Source organism: Triticum urartu, chromosome 1A (genome assembly GCF_056163025.1).
Source record: "Triticum urartu cultivar PI428250 chromosome 1A, HENAU_Tu73, whole genome shotgun sequence".
NCBI lineage: Eukaryota > Viridiplantae > Streptophyta > Magnoliopsida > Poales > Poaceae > Triticum > Triticum urartu.
The window spans coordinates 4,877,315-4,892,587 of record NC_141873.1 but is presented as its reverse complement, the minus strand read 5'-3'; positions in this window follow the sequence as shown (position 1 = coordinate 4,892,587).

Genomic DNA, 15,273 nt, shown 5'->3' with positions numbered 1-15,273 from the left:
ACAAGAGGATTTTTTTAAGCCGAGTACCCAATACACTCAGCTTATGCCGATTTGCACTCGATTTATACATAAGACGGCTGTTTTTCCTGGCCCACACGACACGGCTTACCAAGGACCGGCTTATCAAGGGTAAGCCAAAGAGTCACGAAAAAAACACTCGGTTTATACATAAGCCGAGTAAATCTATGCAAGCCGAGGGCCAACGAGACACAGGGTTTATATATAACAGCAGCCGGGCATTAGTGGCAGAGCCACGTGTCCGTCTGTGTGAGCCGAGGGCCAACAGGACACATGGTTTATATATAAACCGAGAACGAGGCCGGACGCATGGTTTAAACATAAACAGAGGGCCAAGACGAGCTGCATGGTTTATTAGCTTCAACTTTTTTTGCAAAACACAATGACTATATCTTTGTCATCGGTAGCATCAGTAGTTTAGTCTTCAGAACAACTGATGTCTCACTTTCACCCATTCAGGTAACCTCCTTATCATGAATGCATTATTTAGACAACTTAACAACACTTCACATGACAATTAAAAATAAAAAGGTTGATCTGAATCTTACATTCTTAAGAAGTTGATCCCCACTATAGCAATTCTCTCTACATGCACACTGTCCACATCACCATATTTGCCACATCAGTCTTCAGTTCCAAACACCAACCAATCATCTGCTTTGTCTCTCTCTCAGCGCACTTGCTGTGCCACCTCAGCAATTTTCTATCTACCCAGACCGCATGCAAAAGTCATCAATATAGGATCGCTAAATTGACTACGGGCAGCCTTCAATATAGGATCGCATGTAAATACTCTGTAGCTATTAACACAGAAGGAAGATGGGGAAACAGATTTAATTATGATGGGAGTATTAACACGGTGGGAGGACGGTTAAAGCTATTTGACCTTTCATCCCGACCAATGACCTGGGGTGTTATCTTCTGACCTTCCATCCTGGAAGTTCCTTCATCTCCCTCACCGAATAAATCTCCACCGGTTCGCTCGAAAAATCGCCAGGATTCTTTCTCACCTTCCTTCTCTCTCTCTCTCTCTCTCTCTCTCTCTGCAGAAGGTCAGAATACTGCCCGCGGTGGCGGCGAACCCTTATTGGCGCCGGCGCGTCTCGACTGTGCTCCTCTCACCTTCACCACCACGCAGCAGGCAACGGTGGTTCAGCTGAGTGCAACCTGTGATGGCGCTCCCATCCCGTGTGCATCACTCCCACTGCCGAACCAATTGTTCACCTTATATGAATCCAGGTAGACGCCTTCAAGGATGACGAGGCTATGAGCCCGCGATGCTAGGTGAGTTCTGTCTAGCCCTGATGATGAAATCAGCGGTCACCAGCTTTTGCCTTGGCAAGATCCATAGCCTTGATGCCTCAGTGAGTCCATTCTCTCTTCAATTCCTTCCATCAGAATATAGACAATATTATTATTTCCTAATGAATTTCTTCTATTACTTTATTCCTATTATCCCCAGTCATGTTTTGCTATTCTACTCTGTCCTCATTGCAAGATTTGATCTAAAATTTGTTGCTGATGTGGAATCATGAGCATTTGACGTTTGATAAGGTTACAGATCCTGTTGTTGTTTCTGAACAGGTTCTGTTCAAACAATTTAGCATGAGATTCTGGATTTGCGCCATCTCTTCATTGTTATTTTGGACGACGTAGACATGAAATAGCAATGATTGTAGTTTTTTCCCAGGACTAAAAGGACCAAGAATCCAGAACATTACTCATTTCATAATTATACTTGATATTGTCAAGTTTACATGTCAGACCATCAGAGTTATTCGTCAGAGCATGCTTGCCATTTACTAATGAGAAGTGAAACGGAGATTACTAATCAGAAGTTCAAAGGAGATTATGGCTGGCAGTATAGGGCGATATAGAAATTTTGTTTAACTATAGTCAATTTGCCTCAGGACATATGATCGGTAATTATTCATCATTACACTTATATTATTGTGATATGATTATGAAAGTATGAGTTGGACGCCAGCAATTTATTAGGTATCTAAATTTTCAATACCATCATATTATATAACTCCATAGGTTTACACTTATTTTCTTAACATCATGTGTTACAAATTCCCGCCGCAACGCGCGGGGCATCATCTAGTTAAAAATAGTGTTGGTGCATACCTTATCTTCATGAACATCAACATGTGAACGTACCATATTACATCAGATGTGCTCCTTCAGGTGAACCAAAATGCATCCGTGACAGCAGCCATGTAGGACTCCGACACCCCTAGTCCGCTAAATCCCCTTCACGGTTCAATTTTCTTCCAATCCGGCCCTTCTCCTCCTTGCTTTGCATCCACACCCTCCACCTCCTTCTCTGCCTCTGTACCCCTCCCGCAGCCACACAGGCGTTGCCGGACGTCCACAACCATCACATACACGTCTCCTCACCTTTTACGACGCCGCGTCCACCCTAGAGCAGTCTGTTGCCAGGTACAGTACGCCATTGACATTAATTTCGAACGCCATGTTGTTTTTTCATAGTACAAAGGATGAAGGGGTACTTGACGATGGAGGATGAGCTGTTGTGTGATGCGTGTGGTTGGCCGTATCGGCAATAGAAGATGGGGGCTCTTTTGGGTGCGCGTGCATGATTCATTTCACGCCTTACGACATGCACATCATCCAAGAATGCAATGTGAGGTCGTTATTGTATCGATGGTACGCCATCCAGACCATCATCACCAAGTTTTGTCATGCAGTTGCTCTGCTGGATGCAAGGTGGCCATTGCGCCCGCAAAGAGGGAGATCGTAAGTTTTGCTTCTTCTTGCTCAAATGGTTGATTGAATCACTCACTCAATGTTGCTCTACACACTGTATAGCCCGTACATGCTGCTGTGGTGTTAGACAAAGCTGAAGGGCAGTATGTGCGGGATGACATGATCCATTCTTGAAAAACTTATTAAATATCTGGTTAATCTCATTGAATTTGCACTATGTTGTACTAGACTTATTTGCATGCTATATGTATGGATGACTTGTGTTATTTTCTGTCTGAACTTTGATGAATATCATCCAGATTGCATGAGTTTCGTCTGATTAGTTGACCAGTTTTGAAATGCATGCGGATGATGTTGGATGGCCGACTCCCGCATCCATGTCCCCTAACAAACACTTATAGCAATTTCGCATTCACCAGTACTACAGTGTTAACTGTTGTCACAATTGACTAAAGTAGAATTTAATGATCGCCAATTTTGAATACCATCACGGCTTCACGGTTTTATTTACCACCAAAAATGGGTCGTAATCTGTAGCAGGGCACTGAGCTCGCATGCCCAAAGCAGCCTGCCTATCCACTCTCTCCATGGTGCGGTCCTCGAAGAGGCGGGACCCATGAAGGTGTGGTGGAATGTGTGGAAGTCAGAAGCGAACCGTGGCTCCTTGTATATCAATGGCATAGTGACCGAATGATCTGCCATAACAATATATGAAACTGCAGAAATGATATGGTTTTTAACAGACAAACTCCCATATAGTATGTAGGTATGTGGTGTCATGAACGCACCGGGCGCATGGCCATATAGCGAGTAGACATACTCCCTCCATCCTAAAAAAAGTGTACTTTCAACTTTGTTGAAAAGTCAATTTTTTTATGTTTGACCATATTTATACAATAATACATCAACATTTATGCCATCAAATTATTAACATTAGATTCATGATAAAATATATGTTCCTCATATACCTATTTGGTTTCACAAACATTAATATGCTTTTGCACAAACTCGGCCAATTTTGAGATAGTTTGACCCTCCAACAAAGTTAAGAATATTCTCCTTTAATGACAGAGGGAGTAGGTTTCCATATATCTATTGTGACAATCATAATAGTAATTCTCTTCTTTGGTCTTTGCACTACAACTTATCATTCAACAAAAGGAAATTTTTAAAAAAGGGAATTTGAAACGCCAATTAATGAATCGGAACCATAGGATTAATGCCCAACAATCTTTTCCTAATAATAAACCACGGATTGACTCCGTGGGTTCACCGTCATAATACTCTTCTTCCCTTGAATTTACGCTTTCAGTTTTTTTCACCTACTAGTAAGCTTGCACGTGCGGCGCACGTCTTGCATTATACTCTAGTTTTAATTTAGTTTTAGGTATTTACAAACATGAAAGAATAAAAAACATGTTTATATTTTTATCTAAATAATTACAAATGATGGTGGCTGTTTTGCTTGGATCTATTCTATGCCAACAGTTCAGAACAATTTACAATTTACCATGGATGCCCAGGAACGGTCTTAAATATACAAACTTACGCACAAATAATTCTACCATCAAGTCCAATCATACAGGGTAATAATAGGGATGTGAAGAAGAGATTATCCATCATTAATGATATTGTTATCGGTAGTATACATGTTCTTTGATGTGTTCATCTTTTGAGCGAATAAGTCTAGCAATGCAAGTGAAGACACAAAGAAAACTTGGAAACTGTCAGGAACTGGTGCGCATGGCAACAAGGGAGGACATGTGTGCATGGCAACACTGCATAGCAGGAGGTACAATTGCATCATATTATGCTAGTACATCAAATGTGCATCTTCACAGTACAATATTTCTTCCACGTTGGAAAACAACCTGACTTTTTTTTCGTGAAACATACTTATAATACAACTATAAATACTACTCCCTCCATTTACTTATACAAGGCCATTATGGAATATACATTTTGCATCTATATAAGGTCATCAACAATAATCGAGGCAAAATTAATGATATTTTCTCGTACTAATAAACTATTTAATACTTGCATGCATGCAGCCATAATGACAGTCAGCTACTTCCACCATCCAGTTTTCTTGCATGCATATGGCGTATTAATGATCCCAGTAAACGAAAAGAAAAGCTAACTTGCAAAGCACACATTAAATTTTACATTGGTACCTATAAACTGAGTTTGTGGCCTTGTATATAAAAATGGAGGGAGTAGCAAAGGTTAGTGAAAACATGCCTTGCGGGAATTTTCTTTCTTTCCTATGATAGTGTGACAAGTAAGCCTCCATGACTCCGGTTTCTGACCAAGCCAATGAGCTGCAAAGAGTAGAGTTAATTGAAAACTTTACAATAAAATCATCAAGCAGCAGTCTTCGTGGGTAAATAGTGTTACAGTGCAAAATAGTGTTATATCACGAGGTTGCAATACCTGCATGAGACCAATATAAGACCTCCAGTACAAATTAGTGGCAAATCAATAAAAAAATCTGTATAAGTATGAGAGAAAATTAAAAGAGCATCTAAGCATATGTGTGCAGGTCACATACCAAGAATAGGCATAATTAGCACGCACAAGCATCAGGAAAATCCGCTAGTTCTTCAATAAACAGAAAGAAAGCCACCTCCATCCTCTATCACCTCCAACCAATATTAATGGAATCAATAGAGAAATCAGCATATAGAGATGGGAGGTGCTGGCGGCGTCGGGAGTCCCGGTGGGAGAGGGGCGGCGCATCGCTGTTTCAAAATGAGTCAATGAGACAATAAAGCTGCAGACTTTAACAGATTAAACAATCAAAATGGTTTAAGATACAAGGTTCGTGACTTCCACAAAAAGAACTCTTTTGGGATTGTAAGATGCATCAGCTCAAATTAGGAACTATCATCCCCACATTTTCCAGTAAAAAGGAAATGATAGGAGACCTAGTAATTCACATTTGCTTCACCTTCAAACCTTGAGCATGTTGCAATTGTTTCAACGACTGCCTGTAATCTGGAAGTTGTAGGTAAAAGCCAGAAAAGTCACACTGCAATCTTCAATCGCAAATGGAAATAATATCACTGAAATAAAGAAGCAAGATCAACCGATATTGACTCGACTGGAACCTAAAATAAAGAAGCTCCTATCTAATGAAACATGGACATCAAACCTCAGTATTCTTGAATAGTGGAGCATTGGGCTCAGTTGTTCAGCCATCTCAGTCTCCCCCATCCTCATGGCTAGCATAATTAGACCTTAACACAGTGCCAAATGGAAGTCATTTGATTTTTGAGAAATGAAATCATTCTCTCCATTCACTAAGTTTCACAGTTCAATCCAGGAATCAACTATTTTCATGTGGCAATCTATTAAGGCAGAAACACATCGTCAATCACGATCTCAGGGATCTACATACACTTATATGTTCGTTTTATCAAATAAAAAAAGATAAAATTGGTCCTTCCCGAGCTTATACACGACCAAGTTTAGATCAAAGAACGTGTATACCTTTTAGATGGAGGATTCAGAGGAAGGAATTCTCTGTAGAGCCCTCCTCGCGTACGCATGGTGCTAGACATCTCCCTGTCCAGGGAGCACAGCAGGGAGAAGAGGCACCGGGGCGCAGAACGGAGGACTCGAGGCGCGGCGCGGCAGGCCCGGGAAGCGTGACATGGCGGGAGGGACCTTAAACAGGAGTGCAGGCGCGCTGGGGGCGGCACAGGAGCAGCGGCGGGCCGGGGGCACGATGGCGGCGCAGTGGGCGGCATGCTGCGCGCGGCACGACACGAGGCTGGGGGCGTGGCGACTCCTGCTCCCTGGGCGGCGCGGCGGGCGGGGAGCGAGGGCAGGGATGGTGCCTATCTGAGGGTGCGTGATTATAGGGGATGCATTGCATGATTATATGAGGGTGAGTAATTTTGAACAAATTCCATTCTTTTCTCGTGCGATTATGGGCGATGCGGTTGCGGAAGGGAGGCCTGAAGTTCTCTGCGGTGCGGTGGAGTACGGTCAGTCAATCCAAATTATTAAGTACACACGGGAGAATAGATTAGGCTAACCATTAAATTAAGTTTAGTGGACCTAATCAGACGGTGATAATGCGTCCGTGTACATTTTATGGGGTGTTTTTAGAGAAGATCATGTTTGATCTTTTATTAGTTTTTTTTGAGACACTGATCTTTTATTAGTTTTTTTCTGAGACAATCACGCGAAGCTTTATTATATCGTCACCACATTTACAGAGATGGAGGGAAGATTCCCCGGATGACCTAGCCATACATGACGGCCCGGACCCAATCGTAAAGCATGCTTCGCTAGATTGTGAGCCTCGAAATTCGAGCTCCTACTTTTATAAACTATATTACAAGAGATAAAAGCAGTAACACCTAATTTAATCTCCTGGATGATTGCACCATAACTTGATCTGCTTCCTTCCTTGATTTCATGCACCACATTCCTGCAATCTGAAGCTATATGAATCCTTTGATTGTTTAGATCTGTTGAGAGGGCTATGCCTTCCCTAACCGCCATGGCCTCCAACGTTGCTGGATCACTCACAGAAGGAATGACAACCAAAGAAACCCCCTCAAAACTTCCATCCCTTCTTCGACTAATAGCAGCTACAGCCCCATATCTGCTGGTGCGACTAACGGCGGCGTCCACATTAACCTTTGCATGGTTCTTTGGTGGTGACACCCATGCCCTACCTACTGGAGGAGCCTTGCTGTACCCAGCTCTGGATGTGTGTCCAGTTTCTGTAATTCTGCCAAGTAAGAATTGATAAAGCCATTGATTGCATGCGGGCTTTGGAAGATACCTTCATGGAGAGCTTTTCGCCTGGCACTCCAGATTGCCCATAGAGAAACTGTCAGCCGAATGAGCTCGTCCATATCAAGTTTTTCGCTCATACTGAAGATCCAGCTCCTTGCATTGTCATCTTGATTGACGCTAATCTGTTCAAGAACAGAATCAGGGGACAGGGCCCATGTACACCGAGACATAGGGCAACTCAAGAGGGCATGGCGCCAACTATCGTGTGCTCCGCATAACATACACGCCGGCGAGGTGGCCATATTCCTGTGATGAAGTAGCTCTCGTGATGGTATGCAGTGCTGTGCTAAACGCCACATGAAAAGCTTCAGTTTTGCCAACATGCAACCTCCACAAATCATTCCAGCCTCCCTGGTTCATAATCGCATGTGATGTACTTTTCCTTTCTTCTAGCCATGCTTCCCTTTCCGTCTTGATCCTCACAATCATTCTGTACGCTGAACGAACACTGAATATACCTCTTCTTTCTTCGTTCCAAGCCCAAAAATCGTGAACTCTCCTGTGACAAAGAGGAATCTTGAGTATTGCTTCCGCATCAAAGGGCGTAAACACCGCCCGAATGACTCCTTCCCTCCAGCTTGCTGTACTGCTATCGATAAGCTCTGCCACTCGCACTGGAGGGTTTTGGATCAGAGACGTGATCGGGCGCTTGACGCTGTCCCGTGGTAACCAGTTTTGCTCCCATATCAATGTTGATTCCCCATCTCCAATCCTTTTAATGATCCCCTGAGACAGAACGTCACGCCCGTCAAGTATAGCTCGCCAAATCTGAGAAGGGTGTGAACCCAACTCAGCTTCTAGTATATCTGATTCTGGGAAGTAAGCAGCTTTCAAAATTTGAGCACTTAAAGATTCGGGCTCGGTTAGCACTCTCCACGCCTGTCTAGCAAGCAGAGCAAGATTGAAAATCTACATGTCTCGAAAACCCAAACCTCCCACATGTTTTGGGCAAACCATTACATCCCATGCTACCCAGCACGGCTTTCGTCTGCCTCTTTTACTCCCCCACCAAAACTGGCGTATGATGGAGGTAATTTTGTCACACAAACCTCTAGGCAATCTAAAGCATGACATGGAGTAAACTGGAATTGCCTGTGCCACTGACTTAATTAAAACCTCCTTGCCACCAACTGACAGCAATTTCTCCATCCATCCTTTCACCTTGTCCCATACTCTGTCCACCAGGTATTTGAAAGTACCGTTTTTTGAGTGTCCCACCTCAGTAGGCATACCCAAATAGCGGTCTGTCAAAGACTCATTCTGCACTTGCAAGATGTTTTTTATGCTATCTCGCAATGGTTGGCTACATCCCTTGCTAAAGAAAATTGACGATTTCTCATGATTTATTATTTGACCCGAAGCCCCACAATAAGATCCCAGTAGGTTTGACACCGTATTTGCCCCCTCCACACTAGTCTTGAAGAGCAGCAGGCTATCATCTGCAAAAAGAAGGTGATTAATGGGTGGCATTGTAGGAGCCACCTTCACACCGACCAAATCTGATGACTGAGAACTAGATTTCAGGAGGCACGAAAGGCCCTCTGCTGCAATCAAGAAGAGATAGGGGGAGATTGGGTATCCCTGTCTGATTCCCCTTGTAGGCTTAAAATTGTCAAGTTTCTCTCCATTGAACAGAACTGAAAAGGAAACCGAAGACACCATACCCATTACGGTGTCAATCCATTGCTGCTCAAAACCCAATTTGCTCATGATGGCTTGCAGGTAGGACCATTCCAATCTATCATAAGCTTTCATCATATCCAACTTCACCGCACAGAAATTATTCCTTTTGGACTTGGTCCTCTTAATGAAGTGTAAACACTCGTATGCACAAATTATGTTATCTGTGATTAACCTCCCCGGAACAAAGGCAGATTGCTCCCTTGAAATAATATCCGGTAGGATGAGCTTCAGTCTGTTGGCCACCACTTTGGAGGCGATCTTATATAACACATTTCACAAGCTTATGGGCCTGAACTGTGACAAGAGAGAGGGGTTAGTAACCTTTGGAATAAGAACCAAAACTGTATCATTTATGCTCTCAGGGCTATCTTCCCCCCTGACAATCCTGAGCACCACTCGAGTAACTTCTTCTCCACATATATCCCAATGGCGCTGGTAAAAATGAACTGGAAAGACATCAGGCCCAGGTGCCTTTGTGGGGAACATCTGAAATAGCGCTGCTTTAACCTCATCGTTAGTATAAGGTGCACAAAGATTAGCATTCATACCAGCTGTTACCTTCCTCGGAACATGTTGTAGAATAGCCTCCATGTCATGTACTCCTTCTGATCTGTACAAATCTTGATAAAACTCAAATGCCAAAGCTTTCAGTTCAGCCGGGTCCTCAACTAGCACCCCCAATGAATTCTGTAGCGCTCTAATCATGTTCTTCTTCCACCTTAGACTAGCCCGCAAATGGAAGAATCTCGTGTTTTTATCACCCGCTGCTAGCCATTGAACTCTTTCCCTTTGCCTCCACATAATCTCCTTGCGGTGATATAATTCAACGAGCTTCTCGTTAATTTTGAGCTCCGCATGGTTCGGCCCCATCCTCGCGGGATCATCTCGCAGCCTTTTAAGCTCTTGTTGCAACGTTTTTATCTCTTTGCGAACACTCCCAAAAGTATCACGGCTCCATGCTTCAAGATTCTGAGACATAGCCGCTAACTTCTGTCTCATATCTTCGACGGTCATGCATGGCGGGCCAGCCCATCCATTACTTATCGTGTCCTTCAATTCCTCATGCGTCTCCCACATCATTTCATAGCGAAAACCCCGTTTCACTGGTATTTGGTGCGGTCCGTCCCAATGCAGTAGGATCGGACTATGATCAGATATAGACGCTTCCAAGTGATCCAAGTGAGCCAATGGAAACATAGTAGTCCACTATGCATTAGAGAGCGCCCTGTCCAACCTGCATCTGGTGTAAGAGCCCCCTACTACCTTCTTTTCAAAAGTCCAAAAGTGGCCTCTGTAACCAATATCCAGCAACCCGCACACATCCGTAGCTTCCCGAAAGGCTTGCATCTGAGCATTGCTACGTCTCTCAACTCCTTCATGTTCCTCCAAGCGCAGAACTTCATTAAAGTCCCCAATGCATAGCCACGGCAAATCACTAGATGTGCTGATGTTTTTCATAACATCACACGTTTGATGCCTAAGGTGAGTCTGGGCTTCACCATATACACATGTCATGCGCCACATCTCCTTTCCCGGCTCGTCCACAGAGACATCAAGGTGATACACAGAGTAACCCAACACTTCAATCTTTATTTCTTTATTCCAAAACAAACCGATACCTCCACTTCTACCCTGGCTATCGACTGCATAAGCACAATCAAAGCCTAAAGTTCCTGATAAAGCTTCTACCCTACCTCTATCTATTTGAGTTTCAATGATACATAGGAGGGTAGGGGTAAACTTCTTCGCAAGATTGCGAATTTCATGAACCGTCGCGGCATTACCCGCTCCGCGACAGTTCCACACCAAAGCACTCATTGTCCCTGGCGGCGCCCCTCGAGGGAGCCCGCCAAAGGGTTTTTTGGGATAGTGGCACCATCTTTTTCTGAAGTCTTGTTGCGTTTTGGGTCTCTCTTCGGGGGAGGGCTCAAAGGAGTAGCACCGTGCGGTATGATTGCCATCTGATTACCATCTGAGCTAGTCGCCTCTCCATCCATGCCTCTGACGATCTCCTTTGGTGCACTCTCTGTCATGATCGCCCTCTTTCTGTTGCTTTCCTCCATAACCGCATCCCTCTGTGTTTCCTCAGCGCCACCATCCTCATCCGTATACTCATCACCATAATGCTCATTGTCCCTCTCGTAGGTCTTTGCTCGACCGCCCGACCGGCCGCCACGGTGACCTCCCCTGCGTCCTCTGCCTTCTCCTGGACCTCTCCCAGATCGCATGTACCAAGTAGCACGCAGTTCTTTGAAGACCAAAGCAGAAGGAGGGTGTATACCATTGTCGTGCTCCTTGAATAGGTGCCCCAACATGCCACACACGGCACACCAGTCCGGCAGCCTTTCATACTTAACTCTGTAGATTTGACGCTTGCCATCTCTAATCATCGACACAACATTCTTCAGTGGTTTATCAACCTTGATGCGAACCCACACACGGTAGAAATTCCCCGTAAAGTCCCGAGACGACTGTTCGATGTGCAGAACCTCACCCACTTTTGATGCGAGAGGGCCGACGAGATGTGCATATAGGTCCAGCAGATCATGTATCTGAACCCAGATATCGATATAGTCAAGCTTGATCAACGACGGTTTCGTCACCCCGTCATATGGCACCAGGATCACTGCATCTCCTCTAAAATTCCAAGGACCATCGTTCATGACCCTCTCCCAGTCCCCCAAACATGAGAATTGCACCGTGTACAGATTATCCTCTAGAGGCCGGAACTTCGATTCCTGTGCAATGTCCCAAGCAGCTCTCATATTGCGATAGAACCAGGTTCTACTGTAGGTTTTCTTGGTGTTCACCCTAGCTAGGGCAACCCACCTCGCCGCCTCCTGTGGCGCCTCCTTCTCATCAAAAACAACGTCGTCCAGATCCTCCTCACGCAGCCCCAACTCCTTCATCATTGCTTCAACATCAGTAACCGCAGATGAGCCAGAGGCCCCGGTCGAATCCATAGAGAACACTAACCCGATGTAGAAGATCGGGCCTTTTGGTGGAAACCCTAGAACCCCGACGCGGCCAGGGACACAGATCAGGAGCGGGTAGCGATCCCAGTGATCGCCCCTTGATCGCTCCACAAACGTGCTCTGGTTTGATCGGCGAGAGGGAAGCGAAGATCTCGACGGCGGCGGAGATCGCCATCGGGAGGACCCAAACCCTAACTAGAGGGAAAACATGGAGCTGGAGCGGCGGGCCTATCTCTAAAAGCACTGATCTTTTATTAGTGGTAGAGATATTATTTCTACATCGCACATTGCTCCGTTGGGCCTCAGACTGGCTGCATCCTGGGCTGCGTCCGTGGCCCGGAAGAAGGCCGACAAGCCAACGATGAATTAAAAAAAATTGATGGGGACACGATTCGAACCTGGGTTGGGATTAACGTTTCAGAAACCAAATGAGCTAGCCAATGTTGTTTAGCAAAAGCAACCTCTTATAGCTTTGTACCTTCTGTTCGCATGTCCTCCGCTGAGTTTGCCCGTCCGTTTCTTCGTGCGTCTACTAGATTTCGTTGCCCGCGAAGCCTCTGTCACCCACGAATCAAAATACAAATACTACTCGATTCGAGATCCTATTCTTGCTCGGACGGTTGTCATCGGGAACCTTCTCCCCCTCATATAATTGTTGTCCCCTGGACGTTGCACGATTAAGTTAGACAATCGATTCGATGATGATGATCTTGAGTGCTTCACATAATCGATTGCAAGTCAGGTCCCCCACATCCGACCCATCGGAAGAGCGAGGCCGACGAGGAAGGAAGGGCAATGCAATGTTCTCGGCTTGCCGCATCAAGGAGGCGCCGGGCCACTTCTGCGATGCCATCGTGCTTGCCTATGCCTCGCTCCACCGGTACAAGGTGCTCGCAACGAAGACCGTCTCGCTCAAGTTCGACTGGGCCAATGGCTACGTACTACCGCCTCGAAAGCAATCGAAGGAGAAGCACGGGTTTGACCTTGAGGGTGGTCGATGATACATGCCACCACATGTTGGCGAATGGGCCAATGGTAGCGCCGACCGCAAAGGGGGGCCATGGGGATGGCGCCTCCTTCTCTCCACCCTCCATAGTAGCGGTGCCTGCAGTCCTGCACTGACCCTCGCGTGTCGCGGGAAACTGAGTAGCAGCTGGCCACTGAAGTTGTCAAGGTCGCAGGCTCATGGAGACTACGCCCCACCAGGTCGTCCTGGCCGCTTTGGAAAGAAGAAGAGGCTCGACAACATGGTCGAAGGGGAGGGAGATATGGCTGGAGACAGAATAAGGTAGATGAGAGCTGATCCATGGCTGCTGAAGGAGTTGGTCACGGCGGCGTCGACGGCGACACAAGTGTGGTGAGTTTCACTGGTCATCAAGTCTAGAAGATTCCCTGCAAGTCGGGACTCGGGACATGTGTGGTTTTCGTCCATCGCTAATTTTTAAATCCTCCTTCTGTTCAGGATTAGCCATGCAAGTCGAGACATGCTGGATCCTAAGAGACTCACAAAGTCCTTCTAGCTGACTAAATCCGGCCATATATCATACTATACCTGAACATGATCGTGCAGTGATTAATAATCCAACAAAGAATCTTATATCAGGGAGCTTGTTCACAAGAGAAGCTTGAAAACATCAAACGAGCCCTTGAGAGATGAGATGTGCAGACCAAATTACCTAATTTTGAAGCAGACCATGGGGCACAGGTATGTTATGGGGATCGACTACAGTGTTTGTAAATTTCAGTTATCATTCCTACATTTATTTTCCTTTTTTTTACTGACATATTTTGTCTTGATTTGCAGTTGTACATGCACAATATGGTATATCACCCAACCGTTTGCATGGGTTTCTAACATTCTTTGAAACAGGAGACATCAGGCAATCAATTCTTTAGTCTGTTTCCGCTAATGAACATGTTCAGTGCTCCTAGCCTAATATTGACGGGTCTAATATTTTGGTAGGCTAAGTCAGCAGATGACAACACATACGTCAATGGACGAGGAATTTTCGTTACTTGATAATCTATCCGGATTTGCATACCCATCTGATACTAATGGTTGAAACACATTTTTTTGGTATGGTATATTCATAGTATCATAATTTTGTTTATAGTTTTAGTTTAGTGCCATTTCTTGTTCTTTGATAAATGGAGATTATCGTTATCTTGTATTTTGCTTCTTTGCTTTATGATGTTTTAGTTCAAGAATGCACATGGGTAACCTATCTAAGAACAATGGCACACTGTGAACAAAGGACTCAGAGATATGCAACTGAATCAATTGATGGATTTAGCTGCCATCATACTTTGTGCCTATTTGGGTTATTCTGCAAAAGAGATTCTACACACAGCCTAACATTTTTTGCGAGAATAAAGACATGACAAATTTGGCTTGTTCTTTGTAAAAATAATAATTAAGTTTGATCTCAATTTAAATGTGTTGTGGTTTTTAGCAGCAGGGTGCGGCATACTTTTTTCTCCCGTTGCAACGCACGGGCATATGTGCTAGTAGGTTGAAATTTACAATTCCGGAGCCTGCTCTGTCCTAGTGGTTTGTCCACTGTAGCCATCTTAAAAGTGAAGCTGAACAAAAAGTTCTGACCCCTACTAGCTAGGAAAATAGAAGGCCTGGCAGGCAACATCCTCGATTATATATATCAAGGATTTAGTAGGGTTTGTAGTCGGCAAGTTCAAATGTACCAAAATATTGTAACTTAAATTTAAATATTCCACTAACTCGATATCGTCAACATCTGCTGACCATCGTCAACATCGTCAACATCGGCTGCGGGACCACCCTGGCCATCCCATCGTTCCCGCTACTTTCCATCTATGCCGCATCCAAACTCTATATATACCACCTAGTACAACTCTACTGTTTTTTTTTTGAAAGATCCGCTTTTTGCTGGCTTCATTGATTTAGCAGAGAACTCTTCTTTCGTTTTCACCTGACATATCTGTGATATACCACGACATTTTCTGAGTTCAATCAACAGAGAGAGATAATTTACAGAGTACATTTCAGATACGTTGCTCAGTACTCCAG